The 26,847-nt window shown below is 40.4% G+C and overlaps 1 protein-coding gene across 6 annotated transcripts in view; it reads right to left on the bottom strand.

Moving 5' to 3' along the window:
- Positions 1-26,847, bottom strand: part of PKNOX2 (PBX/knotted 1 homeobox 2) — a 356,188-nt gene that overhangs the window by 138,546 nt on the left and 190,795 nt on the right. For all 6 annotated transcript variants that reach the window (XM_069080546.1, XM_069080551.1, XM_069080549.1 and 3 more), the window contains one exon: positions 12,006-12,115. The gene's annotated coding sequence lies outside the window, so the exon portion shown is untranslated. The remainder of the gene's footprint in view (positions 1-12,005; positions 12,116-26,847) is intronic.

Raw genomic sequence — 26,847 nt, 5'->3', positions numbered from 1 at the left:
CCATTAAAATAAGCCCAACTCCTGGCCAGGCTTTTAGAAGTCATTTAATCTAACTTCCTCACTGCACCAAAGAGGTTGACTAGCAAAAGATCAGACAGTAAATAGAAGTGTCAAAATTTGAACCCAGTTGTCCTGACTCTAAATCAAGGGTTCTCTCTATGGTGCCCTTCTTGAAAAAATGCAAGAGTGTTGCTGCACAGTGACCACTTGCCATTGAAGACCTACACAGATTCTCTGAATTAAAGTGCATTTAATTCTCTGAACTTTTAGGAGACAGCGGGTAATAAAAGATTATATGTAAAAATGAACTTCCTTTAAGTTTTGTGAAATTTTTTACATACTTTATTGTATAATTTAATCTTCAAAATAATTTTACACATGAGGAAATGGAGGCATGAAAATATTAAATGACATGTCCAGAATCACACCACTAAACTGTTTCAGGCAGTATTCTTATTTTAAATCCAGCACTTTGTCCACTATACCATACTGGGGGACAGGGGGAGAACCCCCAAAACAAAAACCATGGATGGGAAACCAAGGCTCAGGAGAGGATGCCTAGGTAAGAGAAGCCAGATATCCAGATGTCCTTGGGCTGTGCTAAGGAAATATTAGCTACAGCTGGTGGATAGGACAAAAGGGGATGGCAGGCAAATGGGTAGGTGATGACACCTCTCAGAGCTTAGGAGGCTGTTAGGGTCACATTACCCATGGGGTCAAATTTTACTTGAAGGCCTGCACTGTCCAGTAGGCTTACAGCCAGGGTTGCTCTTGGACTGCTATCTTTGAATCATTAATTCTCTTTTAAATGCCTGTGTCACTGGAGTTAAAAAGTCCAGGAATGGAGAGAGTGAGTTGTTCACTCCCAGCAGCCACAGTCAGAGAAAATGAAAGTGCCCTCAAGTCAATAAGAAGCTTCCAAGCCACAGGTCAGGGCTTGTCCAAAAAATAAGGTTGGGTGGGTGATGTTCCTGTACGTGTATGAGTGGGGTGGGAGTAGTAGAAAGGAAGCTGCGAGGGAAGAGGGAGGAAATGGAGCCCATTTAAGAATGATTGGGATGGATCCAGACAGGGAGGGCCTCATGGAGTCATGGTTCTAGGAAAAATCCTGCCCCTGCAGCAGAGATGGAGAAGCCCAAAGGGAAGATGGCCACAAATTTCTCAGTGCTGTCCAGAGGAGGAAGCTCTGCAACTGGGTCCCAGCTTCCGATACATTTCCCATCCTCATGGTCAGTAGTCTTGTTATTTACTTGTTTTTCAGCCCTGTCCAATTATTGACCTCTTTGATACTGGAGTGGTTTGCTATTTCCTTCTCCAGCTCATTTGACAGATGAGGAAACTGAGGGAAACAGGGTTAAATGACTTGCCCAGGGTCACACAGCTAGTAAGGATCTAAGGACAGATTTGAACTCAGGTGTTAAAACATCAACACAGATATGCGGAATACAAAGTATAACACCATACATGCATGAGAAAGGTATAAAACTAAATGCTACCTCAAGTTTCGGGGAAAGCTTATAATAACCAGAAGAATCAGTGAAGGTTTCCTGGAAGAGTTGTAACATTTGCATTAGGATTTAAAGTATGCACAGGTAGTGCCTTCAAGTCAGAGGAAATGCCTATGAACAAGGACATTGAGTTGAGATGGCACCTATTATGTGGTAAGGACAGAAAATCAACAAGTTTAGATAGAATCTAATGCAATAAAAATTGATTCTGAAAAAAGCTTCTGCTATTATACTAAGCACCATACTACCCTTTGCCCAGCTAGCAAGCACTACAAGGGCTATATATCAAAGAAAGCAAAGAAAGAGGAAAAAGACCCATATGTACAAAAATATTAATAGCAACACCTTTTGTATTGTCAAGAATTGGAAATTAAGGAGTATACCTCAATTAGGGAATGATGAGTATACATACACATACATGCATATGTGTGTGTATTTATTTGATTAAGCTCCTATACAAAAAGCATTGGTATGAGGGGGACCTTGACTCCTACCTCAATCCTTTCCATTTGTCTATGTGCTTTTGTTTTGTGTTTTGTGGACAGAAAATTGTTTCTACTATACTGTAGCTGACAAGTCCCAATTTCTTTGGGCCTTGATTTTCTCAGGTAAAATGAAGTTTCTAATAGTTCTGAAATTCTGTGAAGACTTTGCAGAGTGAAGTGAACAGAACCAGGAGAACAATCTATGTAATAACAAAATTATAAAGAAAAAAAGTTTAATTCAACTTTAATTCAAGAACTTTTATCAATGTAATAACCAACTACTATTCTGGAGGACCTACCTCTAGCCAGAGAAATAATAGGCTCAGACGTAAAAAAAGACATACATTATCAAAAATGACTCATAAGGAAATTTCTCTTGGCATATTTATTACCAGGTGTTTTTTTCCCTTTTGTTTTTTTCAATGAGGGGCAAGATAGAAAGGTAAGGGGGATTAGCAATAGGATTGCCAAAATGGAAAAAAAAAAAAAAAGAGGATCATTGAAGCATTTTTAAATGCTCAGAGGATAAAAAGCCAGAAGGAAATTGAAAGCAGGATAGCTCTGAAAGTTAAATATTGAATATATTATAGACTTAAATAAAAAGTAAGCTATATTGTAACAGTTTCATATAAAATCTTTTTCTGTTCTCCTCTGTATCTGGAAGTAACTCTTTTTATTCTGTTGTGTGTTAATAATTTCAGAATAAAAAAATAGCACCCATTACTACCATTCTTATTATTGTTCAGAATCATACAGCCAGTGTAGCAAAGAAAAGAAAAGGATTGGGATGAATAGAATCAAAGTTGAGATCTAACCATAGAGAGCTAAAAGGTAGGCCCAGAAGCAAGGTAGAGGGGAGAAGGGGCAGTCAGTTCTCTTCAAGTATCTCAGCCATCAAGGTGATGGGGCAGGAACATTGGAAGAAAAATACTTTGAGAACCCTCTTTTCACTAAATGGATTGGCTGTTGCTCTTCCTTAAATCAATCAGCTTAATTCAGCTCAGAAAAGACTTGATAACATGGAGATGGAGATTTGCTGTTTGCCACTTTTGGCCCATGAACTCAACTACTCACTTGGGATCCTAGTGCCTATAAGGTTAACCAGGCACGCATTCAAGGCTCTCTTTGGTCCAGTTCCAATCGTATCTTCCTACATTCTCTTAAGTAAATCACCCTTTCTAGTCATACTAGTCTCCCTTTTGTCCTTCAGAGATCTGTTCCATATTGCTATTCCCTTACCTTTGCCAATAACAATTCCCCCCACCATGAATGTTGCATTGGCAACTACTTAAATTCTACCCATTATTCAAGTCCTAGCTCAAAACCTTAGTAAAACAAACCTTCCTATCTAAAATAACTTAATTTGCTCTGAACTAGCCTATACCAATGCCTTACACAGACTAGGTATTCAAAAAATGTTTACTGATTAGCTGATCACAACTCATTTGGCATGATTATATGCTATCTTGTAACATTATTGATATTATAGGTAAATTTCAGGAATATAAATAAAAATGTATTGATCATCAGTCTCATAGAACCACTTGTATAGGCCACAAGATAAAAAAAAAAAAAGGAGTAAGATATAGTCCCAGGCTGCAAGGAATTTGCCTTGTTTCCTCCTAGACTATAAGGTTCTTGAGGGCCAAGACTGCTTTTTATATTTCTTACCTGTCTCTATACCTAGTTCACTACTGGACATATAGTAGGCAGGACTCACTAAGCAGCATGTGATAGTGGAAATCTCCAATCTTGGAGTGAGTTGACTGGAATTCTAGTCTTGATTCTGCCACTAATAGCTATAAGTGACTATGGGCAAGCCCATTATACTTCTCTGAACCTCAATTTCTTGCTGTACAAAAAGGAGTTAAGACTAGATGGGTTAATAACATTCCTTCTACGTACTCCAAATATATCATCTGATTGACAGAAAAGGAAGGCCTTTCCTAGAGCTGCGATGTACCCAAGCCAGATCATTCATCCAACCCTGATCAGTCCCAGAGTTTGGAGACACAGGCTGGGGAGGGAGATTCCACTAACATTTAATTTTGACCAAGGGAAGAAGGTTCTGGAAACCCTACCCTAGAGGATTTCAGTGGTGAGAGTACTCATCCTTCTCAACTCTGAGCAATGCTTCTTATGCGGCCCCCTGCCTGCCTTCCCAAGGTATAAGTAGAGAGGCTGTTGAGAGGGGTTTCTGGGGAAGCATACTCCTGAATGTGTGCAGAGACTGCGATGGAACTCCCGCAGAGATGCTGAGTGGAGGAAACTCTGGGTTTGTATTATTATTTTTCCAAGACAGAGCAACAAACATGAATTAAGCACCTCTTGAGTATAGAGCATGGTGGCAGGTATTGAGAGACGGGAGTTGGAGAAGAAATAGTTCTTGCCCTCCTAGAGTTTATAGTTTAATAAGGAGAACACAGCCCATACACAGATAATGCACAGCATGTGTATTAGAGAGCCAAAACAACATAATATATGAGATGCTGAGGAAAGGTCATCCCAGCTGGTCTTCATCCCCATCCCCATCCGGGGTATGCCATCTTTGAAACTACCTGGGTAGCCCACTTGCTCTTGTGCCTAGGGCAGTTGCGCATGGGCTCTAACCCTTTCTCTCTGCCCACTGTGCTTCCCCCCACCCGCCCTGGGTGTGCAGGCACTAGAGAGTTGTGCGGGGTTTTGTTGCTTCCACGAGGAGATCATTAACAAGGCTTATTTTTAAATCGTAATTGCAAAATGTAAATGCTCCCCAAACTGATGTGTAATTGCTACCCCCTCCACCCCAGCCCTTCCTCTTCGGTGCCAGCTTCACAAGGAGAGAATTAGAAAATAAAAAGGGGGTGGATTATGTAAGCAAAACGTTTTTTAAAAAAAGAGAGCGAGAACGCTGAGAATGTAAGCAAGACAGCTGGTGGCTTCTCTGATTGCCACACACACACTTCCCAGCATTAGCAGCAAAAACCCCCCACCCTTGCCAATTGTGCCCATCAAAGGCACAGTGGCAACTGTAGAGTCCCCAGAACAGACTGTACCGACATAAAAGGGACAAAGGGGGACCACAGACCACTGGATGGAAGGCTGATATTGGCTGCTGGGATAGGGATCAGTAGACTCAAATGTCTAAGGTCTCTTAGAGGAGAATTAGTTAGGGCTGTGTCCTGGGTTCTGAAAGCATCCCAGGTTTCTTCAAAACTAAGAAAACTCTATGGGAGATAGGCACCTTTCCTGGTATAATTTCTTTAGGATCCAAATCTTCTGCACCGTTTTTCTGCCTTCTGTACTGCTCAGTAACCATTACAGCACATCACACCCATTTACCACATTTGTGAGCCAACGTGGTGTAAGGGAAAAAGCCGGGACTTCAGAACCAGGAGAAAAAGGTCTCAATTTCTGGTACTGAGGCTTGGTAGCTGTGTGACTCTGGGCAAGTCACTTAACCCCTCAACTACTTAAAATGGAAATAATATTTGAGGAAACTGCTTTGTAAATAAATCTTCAAGTGCCACATAAATGTGAACTATTGATATTAATCTCCAGCCCACCTACTCAAATTTGATGGTACACAAAGACTTGAACAAAAGAGCCTGATGTAATGGGTATGAGCACTAGGTTTGAATCCCAGCACTTATGCTTAACTAGTTGTGTGATTTGGGGCAGAAAACTTCCTATCTCTAAGCCTTGATTTTCTCATTTGTAAAATGAGATAGTTGGATTTTGAATGGTGCTTCTAGCCCTCAAATTCTTATATATGAATCTTCAAGGGAGACTGCCAGAATAGGTGGAAAAAAAGCTGGGGACCAATAACATTTCCCAAACTTCGGCCTTCCCTGGCCACACCCTTCCATTTAGCCCTCAGCTCTGGGACCCCAAACACACAGCAGTATCCTCCTTCTCTTGTACTTCTTATAATGTCCAATGTCTTAATTCCTGGCCCAAATGCAGACCCTTCAGGTCCTAGGCATGAGGATTTTGGGGGACATATTTGGGTTCATGACTATATTAACCTAGTCCCTTGTTCTTTTATTGCCTGGGGACATAGAGTTGTGCTTGGAACTGGAGACTGGTCCAGGTATATCTTTTTCTTGACTTCCACAATTTAGAACTCCGATCTCTCCCTCAAGGAAAACCGGATGGGGACTTTGAGAACAATGGGGCAAGGATCCCAAATGGTGGTTGGGGTATATAGGAGCAGAAGAAGAAATGATGAGGAGATTCTGGAAGTACTTCTTAGGAATCCATGATAAGGGGGAGGGGGACAGAATAGGGAGAGGAGGAGAGTCAATCTTACTCTCTCAGTCTCAACTTCTGTTTGCTTATTGGGTCTCTGGGTATAGCAATGCCTTCTTCGTAGCTATCAAGATCATCATTAATATAATCAACAAAAACTTAACAAAGCATCTACATAGGGTACTCTTCAAAACAATGGGGATATAGAATAAATCCAAGACATAGTTCCTCCATCTTAAAATCTTGTTCAGTAGCTTCCAAAGTGGAGGCCCGGACTTGACTAAGATACGTGATCCCACCCTATCACCAATAGCTAATGAAGGAGCTTGGTTACAACACAGCCACAACTACCCTTCATCCATTATGGACACTTCCCGACTCTGAACCCAGTCTCCACCATTCAAAGTCTTAAGCACCTACTTTCTATAACAGCTGTCATCCCCTCAGGACAGTTATAACCTAATCTCTACCTATAACAGCCAATGCACAGGTGCCATTGGGACAATCCACCTGTACTATCCCCACTATGTTCACCCTCTAACCTTCCTTGACCTCAAGATAGCCCTTAGAGATGCAGACTGTGTAGCAGTGACTGGGAGAGCTCTACTTCCTGCATCTTGTTCCACATAGGACAGAGTGAGTTAAGCTATAGCACACGTATAAAGCGAGGGCCCGAGACTTCAACAATAGAGAAAACTCACTCTACTAATGCAGACCAACAACTCCACAAATTTTGGTCAAGAAGTTTGCCTAGAGCACTTGTGTCAAATTGAAAAAGAAATAGGAGACACTAATCCATGAATAATGATTCCTACAGGCAGCATATTGACTTAATTTAAAATGTAATGTTATCTATGATTTATAATATTTTAATTTATTTTGCTAAATAGCTCCCAATTGCATTTTAATCTGGTTCTGCCACATTTAGGAGTATCTCTTGCCTTGATGAGTTTGACACCTCTGGAACTTAGAGGGTAGGTGACTTTCCTAAAGTCACACACATGCTGTTTGTATTAGAGGCAGGATTTGAATACTGGTATACCGGAATTCAAAGCCTGCTCTCTACCATGCAACACTGACTGTCCACAGATGTATATGATTTAGAAATCAACATATGGGGGTGGCCAGGTAGCGCAACGAGTAAGAGCACTGGCTCCAGTGTCGGGATGACCTAGAGATCAAATCCCGGGCTCAGATACTTAGCACCCACCCAGAAACACCTGGCCGTGTAACCTTGAGCAAGTTACTTAACCCCAATTGCTTAGGGGCGGCCAGGTGGCTCAGTGAGTAAGAGCAATGGCTCCAGTGTCAGGGTGACCTGGGGAGCAAATCTGGGCTCAGATACTCAGCACCACACCCAGAAATAACTGGCCATGTAACCTTGAGCAAGTTACTTAACCCCTATTGCTTCAAAAAAAAAAAAAAAGAAAAAGAAATCAACATATATTACAGGTGCAGGCTCAAAAACTTTTAATTAATTATGTATACCTGACCAAAAAAGTTTGGACACAACTAATTTTAAAGAAAAAAAAATAAATAAAATTGTTGCTAGCAATAGGAATGGTTAATATTGAAGGTGTTGTAGAAAGACAGGAACACAAATAGATTGTGGGGAAGCTGTGAATCAGTACAACCACTTTGAAAAGTGAATTGGTATTATAAAAATAAAATGACTAAAATGTTCATACTCCTTGACTCAAATATTCTACCAATAGGTTTATACCCCAAGAAGATCATTGATAGGAAGAAAGTTTCCATGCACACCAAAATATTTATAGCAGTCCTTTTTGTGGTAACAAAGAACTAGAAACAAAGCAGAGCCCTTCGGTTGGGGAATGGCTAAACAAATTGTGGTACATGAATATAATAGAATAGTATTGTGCTATAGAGCAGTGGTGTCAAACTCACAGGAATGGGGCCACTAAACCATACTGCTATATACTGACTTAGAAAACCACACATTGGGGCAGCTAAGTGGCACAGTGAGTAGAGTGCTGGCCCTGGAGTCAGGAGGACCTGAGTTCAGATCGGCCTCAGATGCTTAACACACACAAACAAAAAACCTATCCATGTGACCTTGGGCAAGTTACTTAAACCCAATTGCCCTCAAAAAAAAAAAAAGAAGAGAAAACCACACATTAATATTATCTATGTCTTATTGTATTTTTGTTTTGTTAAATATTTCCCTACTACATTTTAATCTAGTTCAGACTGTACTTTGAAGTGTTGCCAACTGTAATATAATGCAGACTGGCCACACGTTTGACATGTCTGCTTTAATAAATGGTGCATATGAGGAATATAGAGAAGTATGGAAAACTTTACATAATTAGATGAAAAGTGAATGAGCAAAACCAAGAAAATAACATACATATGGACTACAACATTAAAATTAGAAAGAACTACAACAAAACTATCAAAAATAAATGTTGCAAAATTATGAAGAAGGTTGGGTCCAAAGAAGCAATCAATTGGCTAACATAACAAAACAGGAAAATGATAAATGCTGGAGAAGATGTGGGAAAATTGCAACACTAATGCATTGTTGGTAGAGTTGTGAACTAATCCAACTATTCTGGAGAGCAATTTGGAACTATGCCCAAAGGGCTATAAAATGTGCATACCCTTTGACCCAGCAATACCATTTCTAAGGCTGTATCCCAAAGAGATCACACAACTGGGAAAAAAACCTGTATGTACAAAAATATTTATAGCAGTTCTTTTAATGGTAGCAAAGAATTGGAAATCAAAGGGATGCTCATCAATTGGAGAATGGCTGAACAAGCTGTGGTATATGAATGAAATGGAATACTATTGTGCTATAAGAAATGAGGAACAGACAGACTTCATAGTAACATGGAGAGACTTACATAAACTGATGCTGAGTGAAAGGAACAGAACCAGGAGAACACTATACACAATTACAGACACAACATATGTGTAATGACTGACTTTGATAGACTGGGTTCATCTCAGCAATGCAAGGTTATAAGACAACTCCAAAGGACTCATGATGGAAAAGGTTATCCACATCCAGAGAAAGATTTATGGAGTCTGAATGCAGATTGAAGCAAATTACTTGATCTCTCTTTTTTTGTTTTGTTTTGTTTCTTCTTTCTTGTTGTTCATTATATTAGTTATAATACTTTTTTACAACGTGACTAATGTTTAATGTGAACATATTTGTTGAACCTATATCAGACTGCATGCCACCATGGGAGGGAGAGGGGGAAGAAAAGGGAGGGGGAGAAAATTTGGAACTCAAAAGCTTATGGAACTGAATGTTATAAACTAAAAATAAATAAATAATAAATGAAAAAAAGAAGCATTGGGAAGATAAGTATGTACCAACTCTACTCCGATGTAGACATGGGAGTCTCACAGGTATGGAACATTACATATATTTTCAGACTTTTTCAAGGTATTGACCAATTTTGCTAGTTCTCCTCTCCCTTCCTATTTTCTTTAAAATAAATAAATACAGACACATACATAACCAGTTATATGGGATGGCTTTCTAAGAAAGGGAAGGGGGACGCATACTGGTAGAAATTATAGTGATGTAAATAAAAAGATATCAATAAAAATTTATTTTAAAATGTGTAGACTGAAAAACTGATAACTAGCAATACAAGGTAGCATGTGATGATCATAGCTTACGTACATAGGGTTTTTTGATTACAAAATACTTAATATACTTTATGCCACTTGAATCTTATAATTCTGAGATAGAAGATTCAAGAAACTAATAGGATTTAAGATGTTTAAGGGCAAGGATGCTTGCTTATCTATCATTTTTTCGTCTCCCAGCCCTTCTAGAACAATCCACTGAATGTAGATGGTGCTTAATAATGAAACATTATTCCCATTTTACAAGCGAGGAAACAGAAGCCCAGAGAGATAAAGGAATATGTTTAAAGTCAGCCAGCTAATGAACAATAAAGCCAGGAACTCGAACCCAGTTCTTTTGGCTTCAGGTCTAGTGCTTTTGTTTATATCGCTATCAAAAATGTATTACAGTTAGCAAGTAGCATCCCTTTATGCAGTGTTTTGCTTGTTTTGTATTATTTGATCATCATGAGTGACAAAATAATTCAATTGTACAATGGGTTGAGTATTGGACTTGAAATCAGAAAGACCTAAATTCAAATCTTGCCTTCCACTTACTACCTGTGTGACCTTAAGTCACTCAACTGCTCTCTGCTTTAGTTTCCCCACTTGTAAAATGCAGCTAATAATAGCACCTATTACAAAGGTTTTTTGTGAAGACCAAGTGAGATAACAAAGTACTTTGCTAGTGTTAAAGGACTATGTAAATGCTAGCTGCTGCTGCTGCTACTATTACCACCACCACTATTTTATATTTAAGCAAATCAAAGCCCAAAGAAGATGTGATTTGCCTGTGATCTTATCAAACATTAGATTTAGTGGTATAATTCAAGTTCAAGTCCCTCATGAGTCTAAGCACAGTCATTTTTTAGTGGACCTATCTGGGTATCATCCTAGATTCTTAACTCATCTCTCAAATGTAAGTTTAGAGTTTTATCATTTTTATCAATCAATCTACATTTATTAAGCACCTACTATGTGTCAGGGGTCATGCTAAGCACTGGGGATACAAAAGAGGCAAAGAAAGTCCCTGCCCTCAACGAACTTACAATCTATCTCCCTTACATCTCATATATTTCCCCTTCTTTCCTTTAATACCACTATCACCCAGTTGTAGGTCTTTATCACATCATCTCTGAACTGTTTCAATGGTGTCCTGGTTCTCTCACCACTCCAATCTATGCTCCATTCAGGTGTCAAATTAATATCCCTCAAAAACAAATAGACCACGCCAACATCTCCCCACCCTCATACATACACTCAGTAAATTCTAGTGGCTACTCATCACCTCCAAAATCAAATATAAAATCTTCTATCTGGTTTTTAAAGCCCTCCATCACCTACCACCATTCCAGTCTTCTTAATACTTTACATCTCCCCTGGACTCTGATCCAGTGATATCATCACTCCTTGCCATTCACCCTAGACACTCCATGTCTGGATTCTAGGCATCGTCACTTGTCCCTGATGCCTCAGACTCTCTTCCATTCTCTCTGTCTCTTAGCTTCTCTGCCTTCCTTCCAGCCTCAACTAAAGTCTCACCTTATGAAAGAAGCCATTCTCAGTCCTCCATAATGCTACTGACTTCCTTCTGTTGATTATCTCCAGTTTATCCTGAATGTCTTGTTTGTATATAGCTGCTTGAATGTTGTCTCTTCCATTCAACTGTAAGCTTCTTCAGGGCATAAACATCTTCTGCCTTTCTTAGAATTCCCCATCATTAGCACACTACCATATAGTAGTTGCTTAATAAATGTTTGCTGAGTGTTGACAGACTGACCACACTCCTGACTCATCACACTTCTAAGTCATTCAAGGCAATGAATGAACATTTTTAAAGCGCCATGTCCAAGTGTATGGTATGGCCAATAAATCCTGCAGAGGAGAACATCACTGTGGGCTGGAGCCAGAGCTTCAGCTCTCCTTGAACATTTGAAAACACTGCCCTCATTCGCGATGTCTGGGCTCCAGGTGGAAAATACTCCTCCTGAATAACTAAATAACAAATTGGTCTGGTCCTTAGCTATGTCTTAGGCCCCTTTAGCACCATGTTCTTGCAGAAGGCCCTGTCAGCAGCAGCTGGGGAAGGACTGGGGGTGTTGGGGTGGGGGAGGGGAATGGAGGTGTTATGAGCTGTGCACTTTGTGTTAAAAGGTACAAAGACATCTCTTACTGTTTGTGGTGCTCCCAGGTTGCCTCTGGGACTGTCCACTGGAGTGTTAGTCCTCTCCTCTCACTTCCAGCTGGGCTAGAAATCCTCTCTTTCTACCAAAGCCAAAATGCCTGCAAAGGAAGTAACAATGAATGGTCAAAGAAATGGAGATGAGAAAGAAACAGAGATGATTCCACAGGAGTGACACCCTCTATCACCCTACTGATTTTCATCAACCTCTCCAAAGATACGTCAAAAAAATTTTTTTAAATCATAATAACTAACACTTCTTTGAAGTTTTAGATTTTACAAACTCTTTTCCTCATAATAACCTGGGGTAACAGAAATATTGTGCCCATTTGTTAGGTAAGAAAACTGAGGTTCAGGGACATTAAGTGACGTGCCTCTGCTCACACAGCCACTGAGTATCAAAGCTTGGCAACCTCCTCTATCTGCAGTTCCACATGCTTAATTTTTTTTGTCTTTTTGAAGAGGGGAAGGCAGGGCAATTGGGGTTTGACCTTGCCCAAGGTTACACAGCTGGTAAATGTTAATGTCTGAGGCAGCATTTGAACTCAGGTCCTCCCAGCTCTACTCACTGCGACACCTAGCTGCCCCTCCTCCCCATCCTCTCATTTTAAAACTGAAGCCCAGAGAAGTTAAATAAGGAATCCAACTTCTTACAAGTGATAGTAATAGGAGCAGAGCAGGTCAGCTGCCTCCAAATCCAGGGGACTTTTTGCAATGCCGTATCTGCCTACTATACACTTGAAAATCAAAAAGCTCCAAGACCCTAGACCTAGAACTACCTCTGGAGAATGGGGTTAATTACAAGTGTCTCAGACCTTTGGCACAAGGAGCTGGGTCACTGTGCAGTCTAGGGAAGTCTGAAACCCTAGAGCACTGATCTCTACTTTTTCTTGAGTTCTGATACCCTATTATCTTCTGTTTGATTTCTAGACCCCCAGACTCACATACGACCTCAATCCTTAAAGTACATGCATAACTTGATTAAGACCTGGGATATTAGGATTTCCAAGAAAACCACTAATTTCCCTTCTTCAAACCCCCACCCCACCTCCCACCCCTGCCCAATACATCTGCCATTGCCTGAGTGCTCAATGGAAAATTCATTTCTTTTTGGTAGAGATTTGTATCCCTAGCAAACTACAAATGCCCAATGGGAATACTCCAAGTTATCAATCAATTGAATTCAACACACATTTATTAAGTGCTTACTGCATCCCTGGCACTGGTCTACAGTGTCCCAAAACAAAATAATCCCTACCTTCAAGAAGCTACCATTCGAGGGTCAGCTAGGTGGCTTAGTGAATAGAGTGCCGGCCCTGGAGTCAGGAGGACCTGAGTTCAAATCTGACCTCAGACACTTAACAAGTACTAGTTGTGTGACCTGGGATAAGTCACTTAACCCCAATGGCCCTGCCCTCCCTGCTCCAAAAAGAAAAAAAAAAAGAAGCTACCATTTGTTGGGTGAAAGAACGTGTGCGGAGAAAATTAAATACAAAATATTTACAAAGTAATTTCTCGGAGGACACAGATTTAATACGAAGCTAAGTTTGCTAATAACAGAATGGTTCGATATAGCACAATGGAAAGGTAGGATGGAGTGGGATAGGAACAGGAAAGGGATGGGGTTGAGCTGGATGGGTCTAAGGGAATAATGGGCAGGACAGGGAGCTTCTGCTGAGGCAGCCTCCAACTTAGGATCATAGGGACTCAAGAGGAGAAATATGGCAGTAGTTGGTCACATCCTTCACCATTACAAAGGTTATATTGATTTGATCTGCCATCCCATGCAGAAGTGATGGTAGGGAGAGGGAGAAGGGATGTCAAATCTCTGGTGTTCCCTGACCGTAAAGAAAGTTGTCTGTGGAATCCTGAGACCTGACTGGAGACAGCAGGAGGAAGCATCTTTGAGATGCTCACCTTTCAATCTTCAGGCAAGTGCAGAGAAGGACAGCTGTTACAGGGAAGGCAAGGAGCAGAAATCCTGACCAAAATGAAGGTCCTGAGACCTGGCCTTCAATGTCAAGCCGGTCAGCTCTGAACCAGGGCTAAATCCAAGACTGAATAGGGGTGAGGGCTGGTAGAATGCTCTGAAAAGGATTGTGGCAGCTTTAGAGGAAGAGGGGCTGCAGGACTGAGCTGACCATAGGAGGAGGGAGCACAGGAAGGCAGAGAGTCCCTGGTCCAGCCTGATGAATGAGGCAATGACTATCAGGTCCTATTCTGAGAGAAGTTTTGGATGGGGAGGCAGGGAGTCCATAGAAGGCAATTCTTAGAGGTGTTTAGAGACTAGTGAGATAGACTGGAGAGGCAGAGCTTTTATACCCTGAATACACAATGTTCTAGGTCTCTCTTAAAGCTTTGTGCTATTCTACCTTTGATTATCCCAGCATATAGCAGGAATTTAATAAATGATGATTGATTATAATTACGTGTGTATATATATATATGCCTTCTATCATCTACTAGACCCCTAAAGGGATCTAATTCTTTGTTTTTCTAGCACTAGGATTATACTCCACACACAACTGGTGCTTGATAAATGCTCCTTTATTTGTAACATAATGTAAAGCATCTAAGATGCACAATTAGGAATCTTGAGTTCTAATCCCACCTCCCATACCCATTAGTTATATGATCATGGTCAAATCATTGAGGATCAGTTTCCTCATTTGTAAAATGGAGTAAGTAATGCAGTGCTTTCTCATAGGGTTCCGTGAGGAAAGCAAAAACCTTAAATTGCTAAATAAATGTGAGTTTATTGTTAGTTGAATGAATAGATAGAGAAAAGTGCATCGAGTGTTCTGTATGTGCCAAGCAATGTGCTCAGAGCTGGGGAAAGAACCTACACTAAATGCTTCTGGGCTTTGTAAACCATTCTCCAGTGTTTTGTTCCCCCTAAGCACTGGCTGGAACTGTTGGGGAACCAACGAAAAGTTGAGCTAAATTTGAATTGCTCAGCTTTGGAGGGCTTTACCCAAAAGAGTCCCTCCCACTGGCATCCTCACCCACTCCTCCAGCTAGAAGTCCCACTGCCTCAGCCCCAACCTAGCACCAGGAATAAAAGCATCTTTAACTGAACAGCTCCTTTCTAGTTAACACCATCTTAGCCTCCTGTAAAAACACATTTGCACCTCAGTAAAGAATGTAATTAACTAGTGACTGACAACAGGAAGAGCTAAATATCAGCACAGATAGCAGGGAAATGTAAATTTAGAAATTTGCCTGAACAAGACTTTTCCCCACCCACTTCCCACTCCCCTCCAGAGTCGGAGCTTGGTTTTCAGGGTGGGGAAAGGCGAGTGTAGGGGTTCACAAGGGAGGCCAGATTCCCAAGGAGCAAAGGAGAGGAAACCAGGGCATAGCTTGGTTGGGCTAAACTGGGAGAGAAGAGGCAGACTTGTTAATGAATTCCCACTCACACAAAGAAGGGCTGAAACAAAAAGCCAGAACAGCAGCTTGCCCTCCCCCTTCCCTACCCTCCAACCAAGCTCCTCCAGCAACAGGGTGAAGACAGTCATACACTGACAGGAAAGGAGAATCACATCAGGAGAGGGACACCAGGTTCATTCCTGGGGGATACACCTTTGCCCCAAATATTTGGCATAGAGGTGAAATCAGATTGCAATGAACATCATAAAAGGCCTCAGAAGGGCAGCATGCAACCTGAGGTTTTGTGCAAAACGGAGAAGGGTAACTTATTTAACTCTAGGGCCTCAGTTTCCTCACCTGAATAATGAGAATTCATTTATCATTCACTCAACCAGCATTTATTAAACATTTATTTTGTGCCAAGCAGTAGCAATGCGTGGCTGTGAGAGTTGGACTATAAGGAAAGCCGAGAACTACAGAATCAGCACTTTTTTTTTTCTTTTCGGAGGGCAATTGGGGTTAAATGAATTTCCCAAAGTCACAAGACTAGTTTTTGTGACAAGGTCTAAGGCTGGATTTGAACTCAGGTCCTCCTGACTACAGGGCTGGTGCTCTATTCACTGTGTCACCTAGCCTCCCTGAGACTCCGCATTTTCTAATTATGGTACTGGAGAAGGCTTTTGAGAGTCCCTTACAGCAAGGAGATAAAATCAGTCAATAGCTAAAGAAATTAATTCAGACCATACACTGAACGGCCAAATACTGAAGCTTGAATACCTTGACCACATAATGAGAAGACAGGACTCATTGGAAAAGACACTGATGGTGGGAAAGATTGAAGACAAAAGGAGAAGGGAATGACAGAGGATGAGATGGATAGATGGTGTCATGGAAACAACAAACACAAACGAGAGATGGTGGAAGATAGAAGCCTGTTGTTCATGGGATCACAAAATGTCAGACAAGACTGAAAGACTGAACAACAAATGTGCCAGGTACTTGATCTATATAGATCAAAACAAAACAGTCTCTACCCTCAAGAAGCTTATTCTAATGGCAAAAATCAAATATACATAGAAAAGTAAATACAAGATAGATACAAAGTAATTTCATGGCAAAGGTGAAAGCAAGGAGTGGGGACAGTTTAGGCTTCCTGTAGGGGTTAACACTTGAGATTAAACTTGAAGAAAACTAGGAATCCTAAAAGGAGGTGATAAGGTAGTGCCTTCAGGGTATGAGGACAGTCCTGTGAGAAGACACAGAGATGGGTGATGGAAGATCATGTAGGTAAGTGGAACAAGGAAAACAGGCCAATGTCAAGTGCATGAAAGAAAGTAAAATGCAATGGTCTGGAAAGATAGGCTGAGCTGAATTGTAAACAATGTGAAACAGTAGAGTTCATATTTCATCCTAGAGGTAATAGGGAGGCATTGGTGTTTCCTGAGGAGAGTGACACACATGGTCAGACTCATGCAAAGGAATATCAAGTGGACATCTGAATGGAAGATGAATTAAATGAAGAAGGAATTGAAGAGAAGAGTGACTAGAGGCAAGAAAAAAGAATGAGAAGATTGTGACAATTGTTGGGATAATGAGGATGTGAACCAGTGTGTGTGTGTGTGTGTGTGTGTGTGTGTGTAAGTTGTACTACTTACTCTATTTCATGGGATGATAGGTCACCATGAGGAAAGCACATAATTATGAGCTTTTTAGGTAACATCATCATCATCATCATTATTATTATTTTTAAGCAATCAGGGTTAAATAACTTGCTGAAGGTTACACCGCCAGTTATTTTGTTTGGGTGTTAAGTATCTGAGGCCAGAACCGATCCTGGGTCTCCCGGACAATGGGGCCGGCGCTCTTAGTCACTGCGCCACCTGGCCACTCCTAACATCATTATTATTAAGGACAAGTCAAGCATCTATGATTCCATCCATTTTTAACTTAGAGTGGTCCACAGAGGGGAATAGACAGGCCCCTGGTAACACAGCTAATTATTTGTCAGAAGCAGAATTTGAACCCAGGTATTCCAGATTTCAGGTTCAGCACCATATACCACATTGCCTTTCAATAATAATGACAACAACACCATTTGTTTGGAGAAGGATAGACTGTATATAAGCACTTCAACTGGTGGTGGTTGTTGGGTTTTTTTAAGCTCCACCTGAAGGGGACTCCGCCTTATCTTCCACAAATTACTCTGAGTCAGTGCCTATAGGTATGATGATGCCCCCTCACATAGATTCTGAGGATTGACCCTACTTTCTGTCTTAGCCAAGCGGAGACATACCTTGACTATGATCAAGACCTCACAGAATCTCAAAGTAGAAAAGAAGAAACCTAGTCCAACCCGTACCTGATACCCTTCCATAGCACTCCCAACAAAACAAGTCATTCAGCCTTTACTGGAAGACCTATAGGAAGCCAGACTTCACTAACTCCCAATATTCTGTTCCATTTCTGTACAGTTCATTTAATTTTTTTTACATTAAACCAGTCTTGCTTTAATATTTGATAGTTTGAAAATATATGAATTAAATTTATTTTTATAATATTTTATTTTTTCCCCTAATTACATGTTAAAACAATTTTTAAAAGCATTTTTAAATTGAGTAGCAAATTCTATCCCTCCTTCCCTGAAATAGTAAGCAATCTTATATGGTCATATGCGTGCAATCATGCAAAACATTTCCATATTAGTTATTTTGTACAAAAAAACTTGTATTTTCATACCTTCCTAATCGATGGTATGCAAAAGCCAGCTAGAACCAGCTGGAGACAGCTGATTGTTAAAATGATGCTACAAATCAGGGATTGATTTATTGTTTTGCTGATTGTTTAGATCAGAAGGGTCAAAATAGCTAATCATTTGTAGCCTAAACCAAATTAAATTGGAAATGGGAAATATTTAACAGCAACAACAACAACAAAAATAAATGCAACAAAACATAGGTAATGTTACTATGTGGTTTTCTAAGTCAATTAGCCAGGCAGGCCTAGTTTCTATGTTTGACACCACTGGATTTCTGCCAGCTCATACCATTTATTAATATCTATGCTCTATTGTATTTCAATTTATTTTATTCAACAATTTCCAATTAAATTTTAATCTGATTCAGGTTGCACTGGGAATTTTGGAGGTTGCTGGCCATGAGTTTGACACTTCTGGCCTAGACTTAAGAAAATGTTAATAATACAGATCAAAGTTAAAAACTACTTTTTTTTTTTTTGCCTGGAGAGATAGTTATTAAACATTTCCCAGCACACTCCTGGTCCTAATTGTCAGGAAGTTTGAGCTTCCATCAAGGCTAAATGTCCCTCTTTGCAACTTCTTACATCTGTCTCTGGGACCAAGTAGAACAAGTCCTGTCCTACCCATTCTTGACAATCCTTCAAATGCCTGAAGCTAGCCATCATATATTCCTTGAGTCTTCTCCAGGCTAAATTCCTCTAGTTTCTTCAACAGATTTTCATATGATGTGGATTTTAGGTGGCCAGCATAGTGGCCACCCTCATTTGAATACTCTCCAGTTTATCAGTGTCCTTCCTAAAGATAGTGCCCAGAAGTGAACAAAGGTCAGAAGTAGCCTGACTAATAACCTCCGTAGTCTCAATCACCTTAGCTTTTATGGATGCCATATTATATTGTTGACTCTCATTGACCTTAAACCTCACTAAACCTCTCAAATCTTCTATTTATTAGTAATCTATTAAGCACCTACTATGTACAATGGTTTTAGGCACTGAAGATTTGGGGGGAGTGGGGGATGCATTCTTGTGATATCATCTCTGTAAGGAAATGCCTGGTGATGAGACTTCTTCTACCAATGCAGCCCAGAAAATGTTCTGTAATTTATAGTCTTGCCCAGGATCAATCAACTTGTAAGCATTTATTAAGTAACTATATGCCAAGTACTGTGGTAAGCACTAAAGACAGTTAGTTGGCACAGTGGATAGAGTGCTGGGCCTGAAGTCTGGAAGACTCATCTTCCCAAGTTCAAATCTGGCCTCAGATACTTACTAGCTATGTGAACCTAGGCAAGTCACTCAGCCCTGTTTGCCTCAGTTTCTTTATGTGTAAAATAAAATGAAGAAGGAAATCACTCCAGTGTCTTTGCCAAGAAAATCCCAAATGGAGTTCAAATGACTGAACAATAAAGAGTAAACAACTGAGGAATCAAAGACAATGAATGAAAAAAAAATACCCATTTTCAAGAGAGTAAGTAGGAAGCTTATGTTCTAATGCAAAAGAGAACAAGAGTACAAGTATATAAACGAGTATATACACAATCAAAGAAAATAAGTACAAGGTAGTTTGAGAAAGGAGTTAGTGACTAGCACTTGTTAAGGGAGGGATGCTGATGGGGAGGATGTTCAAGGATTTTATGAGGTGGAGGTAAGGAAGAAGGGTACTCCAGGGCCGGGGAGTGGGAATGTGTATGAGAGAAGGTCAGTTTGGCTGCACTGAAGATGAGCAGTGATGCTCATTAAAGAAGGAAGGATTGTATGGAGCCCAATTGGAAGGGGCTTTAAAGCTTAAACAGAGGAGCTAACATCTTATCCTGGAAGCAATAGAGAACCACTGGAGTTAACCGAGAAGGGGAATCACAAGGTTGGATCTGTGTTTAGCACTGTGGTTAGTGAGAGGTTTGAGGCAGGAAGGGTCACACACAGATACACACACACACACACAGTATCAGAGGTAAGACTTAAATGCAGGTCTATTTGACTCTTTATATCCTATGGAGGACATTTCTAAGGCACTGGGAAATATAAAGACAAAAATAAAAAAACCACGCGAGTACTCAGGCAGTCATTCTAGTGATTCCTCTTAAAGAAAAACTGTTTCTTGTCTAGCAACTCTTCCCCCATCTGTAAAATTGACTTTTTGTACCCAATTATAAGTTTTTTTTTAATAGTTTACAACTTCAAATTTCATCTTATTAAATTTTGGCACACCATTCTGGTGTCTTTTTGGGTCTTGGTCGGAAACTATACAGAATTTCCAGTCTCAGGCAACTGCTATTCCCTCCCCTGTTTGAAAGGTTGGATGACAATCCAATATATTAGCTATCCTAACTTTTGTATCATCTAATTTAATAAGCATGTCAAATTATTTATTATTTCTGAAGAAGCACAATATTAGGTTAATACAACATTATGGGGAGCAGTCGTTTCCATCCGATGATAGGAATGAGTAGGAAAAATTCTAGTTACAATATAATTAAAATGTTATTATGAAATGCACTGCAGTATAATGGACAGGTGGACAGCTTCTGATTTAGGAAGAATAGGTTTAGAAGCATTCTACTTCTGAGACAGTACTGACTGTGTGACTCACATTTAAAAGAGGAGAAGGGTAGAGATTGAATCTGCAATTTAATTGGAATAGTGAAGTGCTAGGTAAGGAAACTTCCTCTACAAATTCAGGTCAACACTTTCTCTGCAACTTCAAGTTTTACAGAGTTACCGTGAACACTGAGAGGTTAAATAACTTAGGGGTAATATAGCTATGATGTGTCAGAGACAAGGCCAGCTCTTTATTCACTATAGCACAGTATTCTGGTTGGGAGGGGGGGAGGGCATGAGTGTATGTGCGCGCATGTGCACATATATACTAATGATTAAAATGTTTAGAACAATGTGATTATCCAGGGTCTATATGCTCAGACATTTCCATTCTACTTCAACCCTTGGATCTTATTGTCTCTAAAAGAATGATCCATGAGATTCACTTAGAAGCACAGATAATGCCAATGGTATTTCTGATCAGAGAAGGATTCAGTATCATGCATCTAAGGTCTTAGAGAGGCTACAAGAAACTGAAGAGGAAACATTATCTCCTGGGGCAATCCTTAGCCAGGTCCTGGCAACATCACAGATAATTACAGTGGTAGGAGTTGCATGGGGGCCATGGGGATGAAGAGAAAATACGAGAGTGAAATGCCATAGCCAGATCTTAGGACACAACCCGAATGGAACAGTGACTGAGACCAAGAAGTTGAGATGTATGGAACCTGTATACTTCTGAGCATAGGGTGTTAAATATCCAGCAAGTAAAGAAACTGACCATACTCAAGCCCTCTCTCCCTGCCTCCTCTAACTCCCCAAAGGCCATTGTTGGGATAGAGCTGAAATATCCTAGTTTTCAGAGGTTTGGCAAGGTATTCCAAGACTTTGCATTGGGAATGCAGTGATCTTGCTCCAAGACTAGGTTACTTTTATCATAAAATTAAGTTGTAGAAACTGAAATACAGAGCAGGCAAGACACTTTTTCCCCAAAGTCACAGAGCAAGAGAATCATGAGCAGAAAACAGAACCTAAGAATTCTGAAACTCACGAAGTCAGCTTTTGAAGTCCCTCCCTCCATTCTCTAAATAGGGAACTAATCTGGAAATTACCCAGGGGAGAGCTCTGCTCTAAAGGTGGTCGGGTCCTACAAGTAAAGTGCTTTGGAATTTTCCCTGGGAGAAGAAAGAGTAACTTGCACACTCCTCTGTCCCTGTGAGGAATGATTCAGTATGGCACTGAAGACAAAACCTTAGGGAGACAGTGACTAGACCCCTGGGGACGTTGAGGACACCTAAAGGTGTCAGGCCCATACTGTTTTTCTGCGTTGTCTGGAGAAGTAGAAAATGCACAGGTTGCCCTGTAAGCCACTGGGCAAATGCACTATTTTTTCTTCTGATGATTTTGCCTTCACTCACTTCTGGACAGGAATTATGATTCCTGAGTCTTTGGTTTACTTTCTCCTTTTTTTTTTTCTCTCCTGCCCTTTTTCTTCTTCCCTAAAAATGATGGTGGTTAGGGGGAAAGCAAGGTTAGCTAAGGGAAAGAAAGTTCTACCTGCTTGACTTCATAAAATGTTCCAAGAGTCCATCTAGTGAAACAGTCCACAACCTATGGGCCATGTACTCTAGAAGGCAAGTATAAAAATTGCAAGGGGTCCACAAATTTATATATGTATATTCCAAAACAAGCAAAGATATCGTTTGATAAATCTGATAAATATGTATACTACTATTTTTTAAGTACATAAATTCAATTTTGGTTAATAAAATGCAAATTTAAAAGTATTACATAGTAGCTTTGTGTCTCAACAAATTTTTTTCTAAACAATACATGCTAATAGCATGACTACCATCATATAGAAAACTGCAAAAAAATTTGACCTTAAAAAGTAACTTGAAGAGATTGGGAAGGACTGAATTAGATACAATATCATAGACCTAGAACATGAAGAAGCCACAGAGCCTACCTAGTCCAAACTCTGCTTTTTATAGCTAAGGAAATAGAGGGTCCAAGAGAGATGACATGATGTGTCTGAGGTCTAAAAGTGAGTATGATATAGAGCTAAGACTTGAACCCAAGTCTATGTGACTATGAGTCTAGTACCCCTTACACCTTTTCTATTTTCTTGCCCTAACACTAAGACAGTAGTTTCTCCCCAGGGTTCCTAAACATTTTGTGCCAACAGCCAAGGCCATTCCTTCTCCTCTTCTCCCTCTCCTGTCCTCTCTCTCCCCTCCCCCTCCTACTTGTCTCCTCCTAGGCTCTGCATTAAAAAGCATGTACCATACTATACTATACTATACTACATCACACCAGTATTGGCAAAGAAAAATCAGGGTTGACTCCCCACTTTGGGATTAATAAAATACACGACTGAGAGAAGAAATAAGATCTGAGGTGACACCAACATTTCACCTTCAGGGCTCTACTGAAATAAATAGATTTTCCCCCCCATAACTAACAACTTACCTTGTTCGACTTGTTTTCCAACAGCCTGGAGAAGGCTTGAAGGCAGAAATATCACCTCTAATCTCTTTTCTATCACTGCTAGCTATTCCACTGAGTATAAGGAGAGCAACTGACATGACAGGGAAGAGAGGAGAATGAGAGGCAGGCTGGGAGGAGGGGGATGAGGAAGCTGCCGCTGCAGTACAACCATCCGGATTTAAAAGCCCATAGCCATTAGACAACATTTGTACCCCACCAGCTACCTCCCTTTAGGAGGCAGAAGGGGAGTTGGGGCACTCTTTCTCAGAACCTGAAAGGAGAGAGCCCCTCCTCTGTTTCATTCCTTCACAAGTCTTTTCCCTCTAAGAAGCCAGCAAGCAGTCTGCTCCCCTGTAGCCCCTTGACCAGGAGGCTAAGCTCCAGCCCTGGCTCCCTGAACACCCAATTAACAGTCAGTCTGACAGGCACTTCCAGGTTCCAGAGGAGGTAGCCAGAGAGACTAAAGAAGCAATAGATGCTATAGACACTGGGCCCAACGTGACCTGACTGGCCTGGGTACCCAGGAGCAAGAAAGGAGGAGGAGAAGAGTCTGGAAATATAATACTTCTCATCATCCATCACATGTGCAGAAAAACAGATTTACTTTAAAGAGCTGCCCACAATAGTTAGCTTCCAGGAATTGGAAGGCCGGGGCAGTCCTGGGAGGGCAATGTCTCCAAAGAGCAATCGGACATTTATTCTATTTGGCCAATGAGCAGTGGAACACGATTCATGTTTCCCAGACAAGGGACAGAGGAGCAGAGGCCGCAACAACTGGCAACTTTCTTAGCTGGCCTCAGATAATGAGGATTTGCCCAATTTGCATTGGGAAGGATGAACCACATTTATAACTACATTCAACCACAGTCCAAACTCTCAGAGCAGAAAAAACATCTATAGCACGTGTGTAGCTAGCTGGACTAGCACTATTCTATTCATTATGGCATTTAGTCACAAACTGCCTTTTAATCTTCTCTCTTTCATGTGTGTGATTTTAGTTGTTCTAAGGGTACTATAATCCCACAAAGAAAAGGGATTGTATCTTAAAATTCATTTGTTCATTCAACATACATGAATTAAGTACTAGCTGTGTGCAAAATATTATGCTAGGCACTGAGGGAGATACAATATTTAGACAAAACAAGGACTTTGCATTCAAGGAACTTACGGCCTAGTTGGTAGATAATCTACACGTAGGGATAATACAAAATATCGCATGATAAGCATATCAGGTACAAAATCAAGTATTATGTAAGCTATGAAATCAGGAGAGGCTTCCTGGAGAAGGTAGCATTTAAAGTGGCAGGAATGCAACAGGTGAAGAGGTGGTACATTGTGTTGCATTGAGAACCTTGAGAAAAGGGTAACAGACTTGTCCCAAGTGGTCAGATTGTAGAGTAAGTGGAAGAGAGTAATAGGAAATAAGGGTAGAATGTCAGGAGTATATATTGGTGGATGGGCATCCTTGAATGCCCGGCAAAGGCATCTAAATTTTACTTTGTAGGCAATTAGGAGTACTTTAAAAACTTTTAATAGGGAAGTGACAAGGTCAGATCTAGGCATAATAAGGGCTTGAATGGAAGTAATTTGAAGGACAGAGAGAACAGATGCAAAATATATTGTGGAGATCAAATAGGATTTAGTAGCTGATTGGATATGCAAAATGAGGGGGCTAGGAAGAGTCAGAGAAACCCTCAAGGTTTCAAATTTGGGGGACTGAGAAAGCAGCCATTAGCCTATTTTCCTGGACTTCATCATCTCCAAAAACTCATCATTCCTCAGGAAAAATCAACTCAGTAACTTACATGCCTTACCCACCCATTTTTCAACCTTTTTTTTTTTTAACGTGTTGTCTCTTCTCTTAAATAGAAAAGGAAATGGCAAATCATTCTAGTATTTTTGTCAAGAAAACACCAAATGGAGTCAAAGAGTGAGACACAACTAACTGGCAAAACAAAGAAGAACAATCTCTGTTAGATTGTAAAGCTCCCTGAGGTCAGTGACTATTGTGTGGCTTTCTTTGTATGTTCTGAACTTAGCACACAGTAGGTAACTTAAAGGTTTACTAAATGAATTAATTACTAAATGGTGCTTCACTGAAGGAACTAGTCAATTCAGAAAGAGCAAGCTGAGCAGGGAGAAAAAAAATCACAAGTTTGGTTTTGAACATACTGAATTTGAGTTATGTGAGGTATATCCAGGCAGAAATGTCTCGGAGGGAGCTGGATGTTTGGGTCTGGAGCTCAGCAGAGGTCAGATCTAAAGTTAGGAGTCAGAAGGCACCTGCATAGGGGCTGATAGTTGAACCAAGATTGCTAAGGAAGAGAGTTTGGTGAGGTCAAAAACAAAACCTTTGTGAACATTCACCTTGAGGGGTCATGGAAGAGAATAAAGAACCAATGGGAGAGACAGAGAAGGGATAGAGAAAGAGAAGAGTTGGAAGGGTGACCAGAACAGTTTCTTTCTTTTGAAACCAAAAAAGCAAGCAGTTATTTAGTAGGACGTTGGATGGGGAGAGGTGAGGAGGGAGATTGTCAATAGTGTCTTAGGCTGCATAAAGGTCAAGAAAAATGAGGACTGAAGAAAAGGTCATTGGATTTGTCTGGTGACTTTAAAGAATGTAGTTACAATAAAACGGTAGGAAGAAGTCAAATGGCAGGGGTGGAAGAGAGAATAAGTGGTGTGGAAGTATAGAACATTTTTACAAGTTTAGTGATGATGGGGAAGACATATGGAACAGTAGCTGTGGGGCAGGGAGGCGGGGCAGGTAAGAAAGGTCTTTTTAAAGGTTGGATAGGTCAAAGCCTGTTTGTAAGTAGATAGGAAAGAAGCAGAAAATGAGGAGTCAGACATAGACATAGAAAAAGCGACAAAGACAGGGACATAGAGAAAAAGAGACACAGGCAACACCAGCACCACCAAAACACATATACACCTTACCAGAGTAAGGTACTGGAAGAGGCAGGTGATAATGGGATCAGTCAGTCAATAAAAATTCATTAAGTGCCAACTATGTACTAGCACTAAGTGCTGGATCAAAGAAGTTGTTAGATAGAGTAGCTTTAATGAGGAATACGGGTATCTTTTCTTCCATAAAGAGAATAAAGAAAAACAATGGGTGATGCTGAAAAAAATTGGAGAGCTGAGAGAGCTGACATCAGATGAACTCAATCTTCTCAATGAAATTGGAAGCTAAGTTATCAGCTTTAAAGGTAAGACTTTCTCCCATAGCCTCCACAACACTTACAGAATAGTGTTTGTTGAATTTAATTATTCTTTTAATTGTAGGTAGGACCTAACCTGGCCATTAGAAATTTGATAAATAATTTATCATTCAACTGATAGTGATAGTCACTGAAAGTTCTGTAAAATTGTTTATCCCGTGAAGGACCTGAAGAAATCATGAATAATAACTTCCAGTTGGATAATCAATTGTAGGGGATGCATTAAACCTTTTGATTGACTATAGCAGATGACCTTTGAGGTTGATTCCAATTCTAGGATTCTGTGAATTTTTCAACTTGGACCTTGGGCTCAGGATAGCATGACTACTGGGAGCAGATGTGAGGCCCAAGTTTGACAGTGATGTGATGTTCAATGGAGGATGACAACTTGGGAAAGGGAGTCTTATTTAGTGTAATGGAAATGCAGATTTAAAGATCTTCCCTGCCCCTAGGCTAAC

The sequence above is a fragment of the Petaurus breviceps genome, unplaced genomic scaffold (genome assembly GCF_028583685.1).
Source record: "Petaurus breviceps papuanus isolate PSGF00001 unplaced genomic scaffold, PetGlider_PUasm1.0 91133, whole genome shotgun sequence".
NCBI lineage: Eukaryota > Metazoa > Chordata > Mammalia > Diprotodontia > Petauridae > Petaurus > Petaurus breviceps.
The sequence above is the reverse complement of the archived record's forward strand: the minus strand, read 5'-3'. Positions and strand labels throughout refer to the sequence as shown.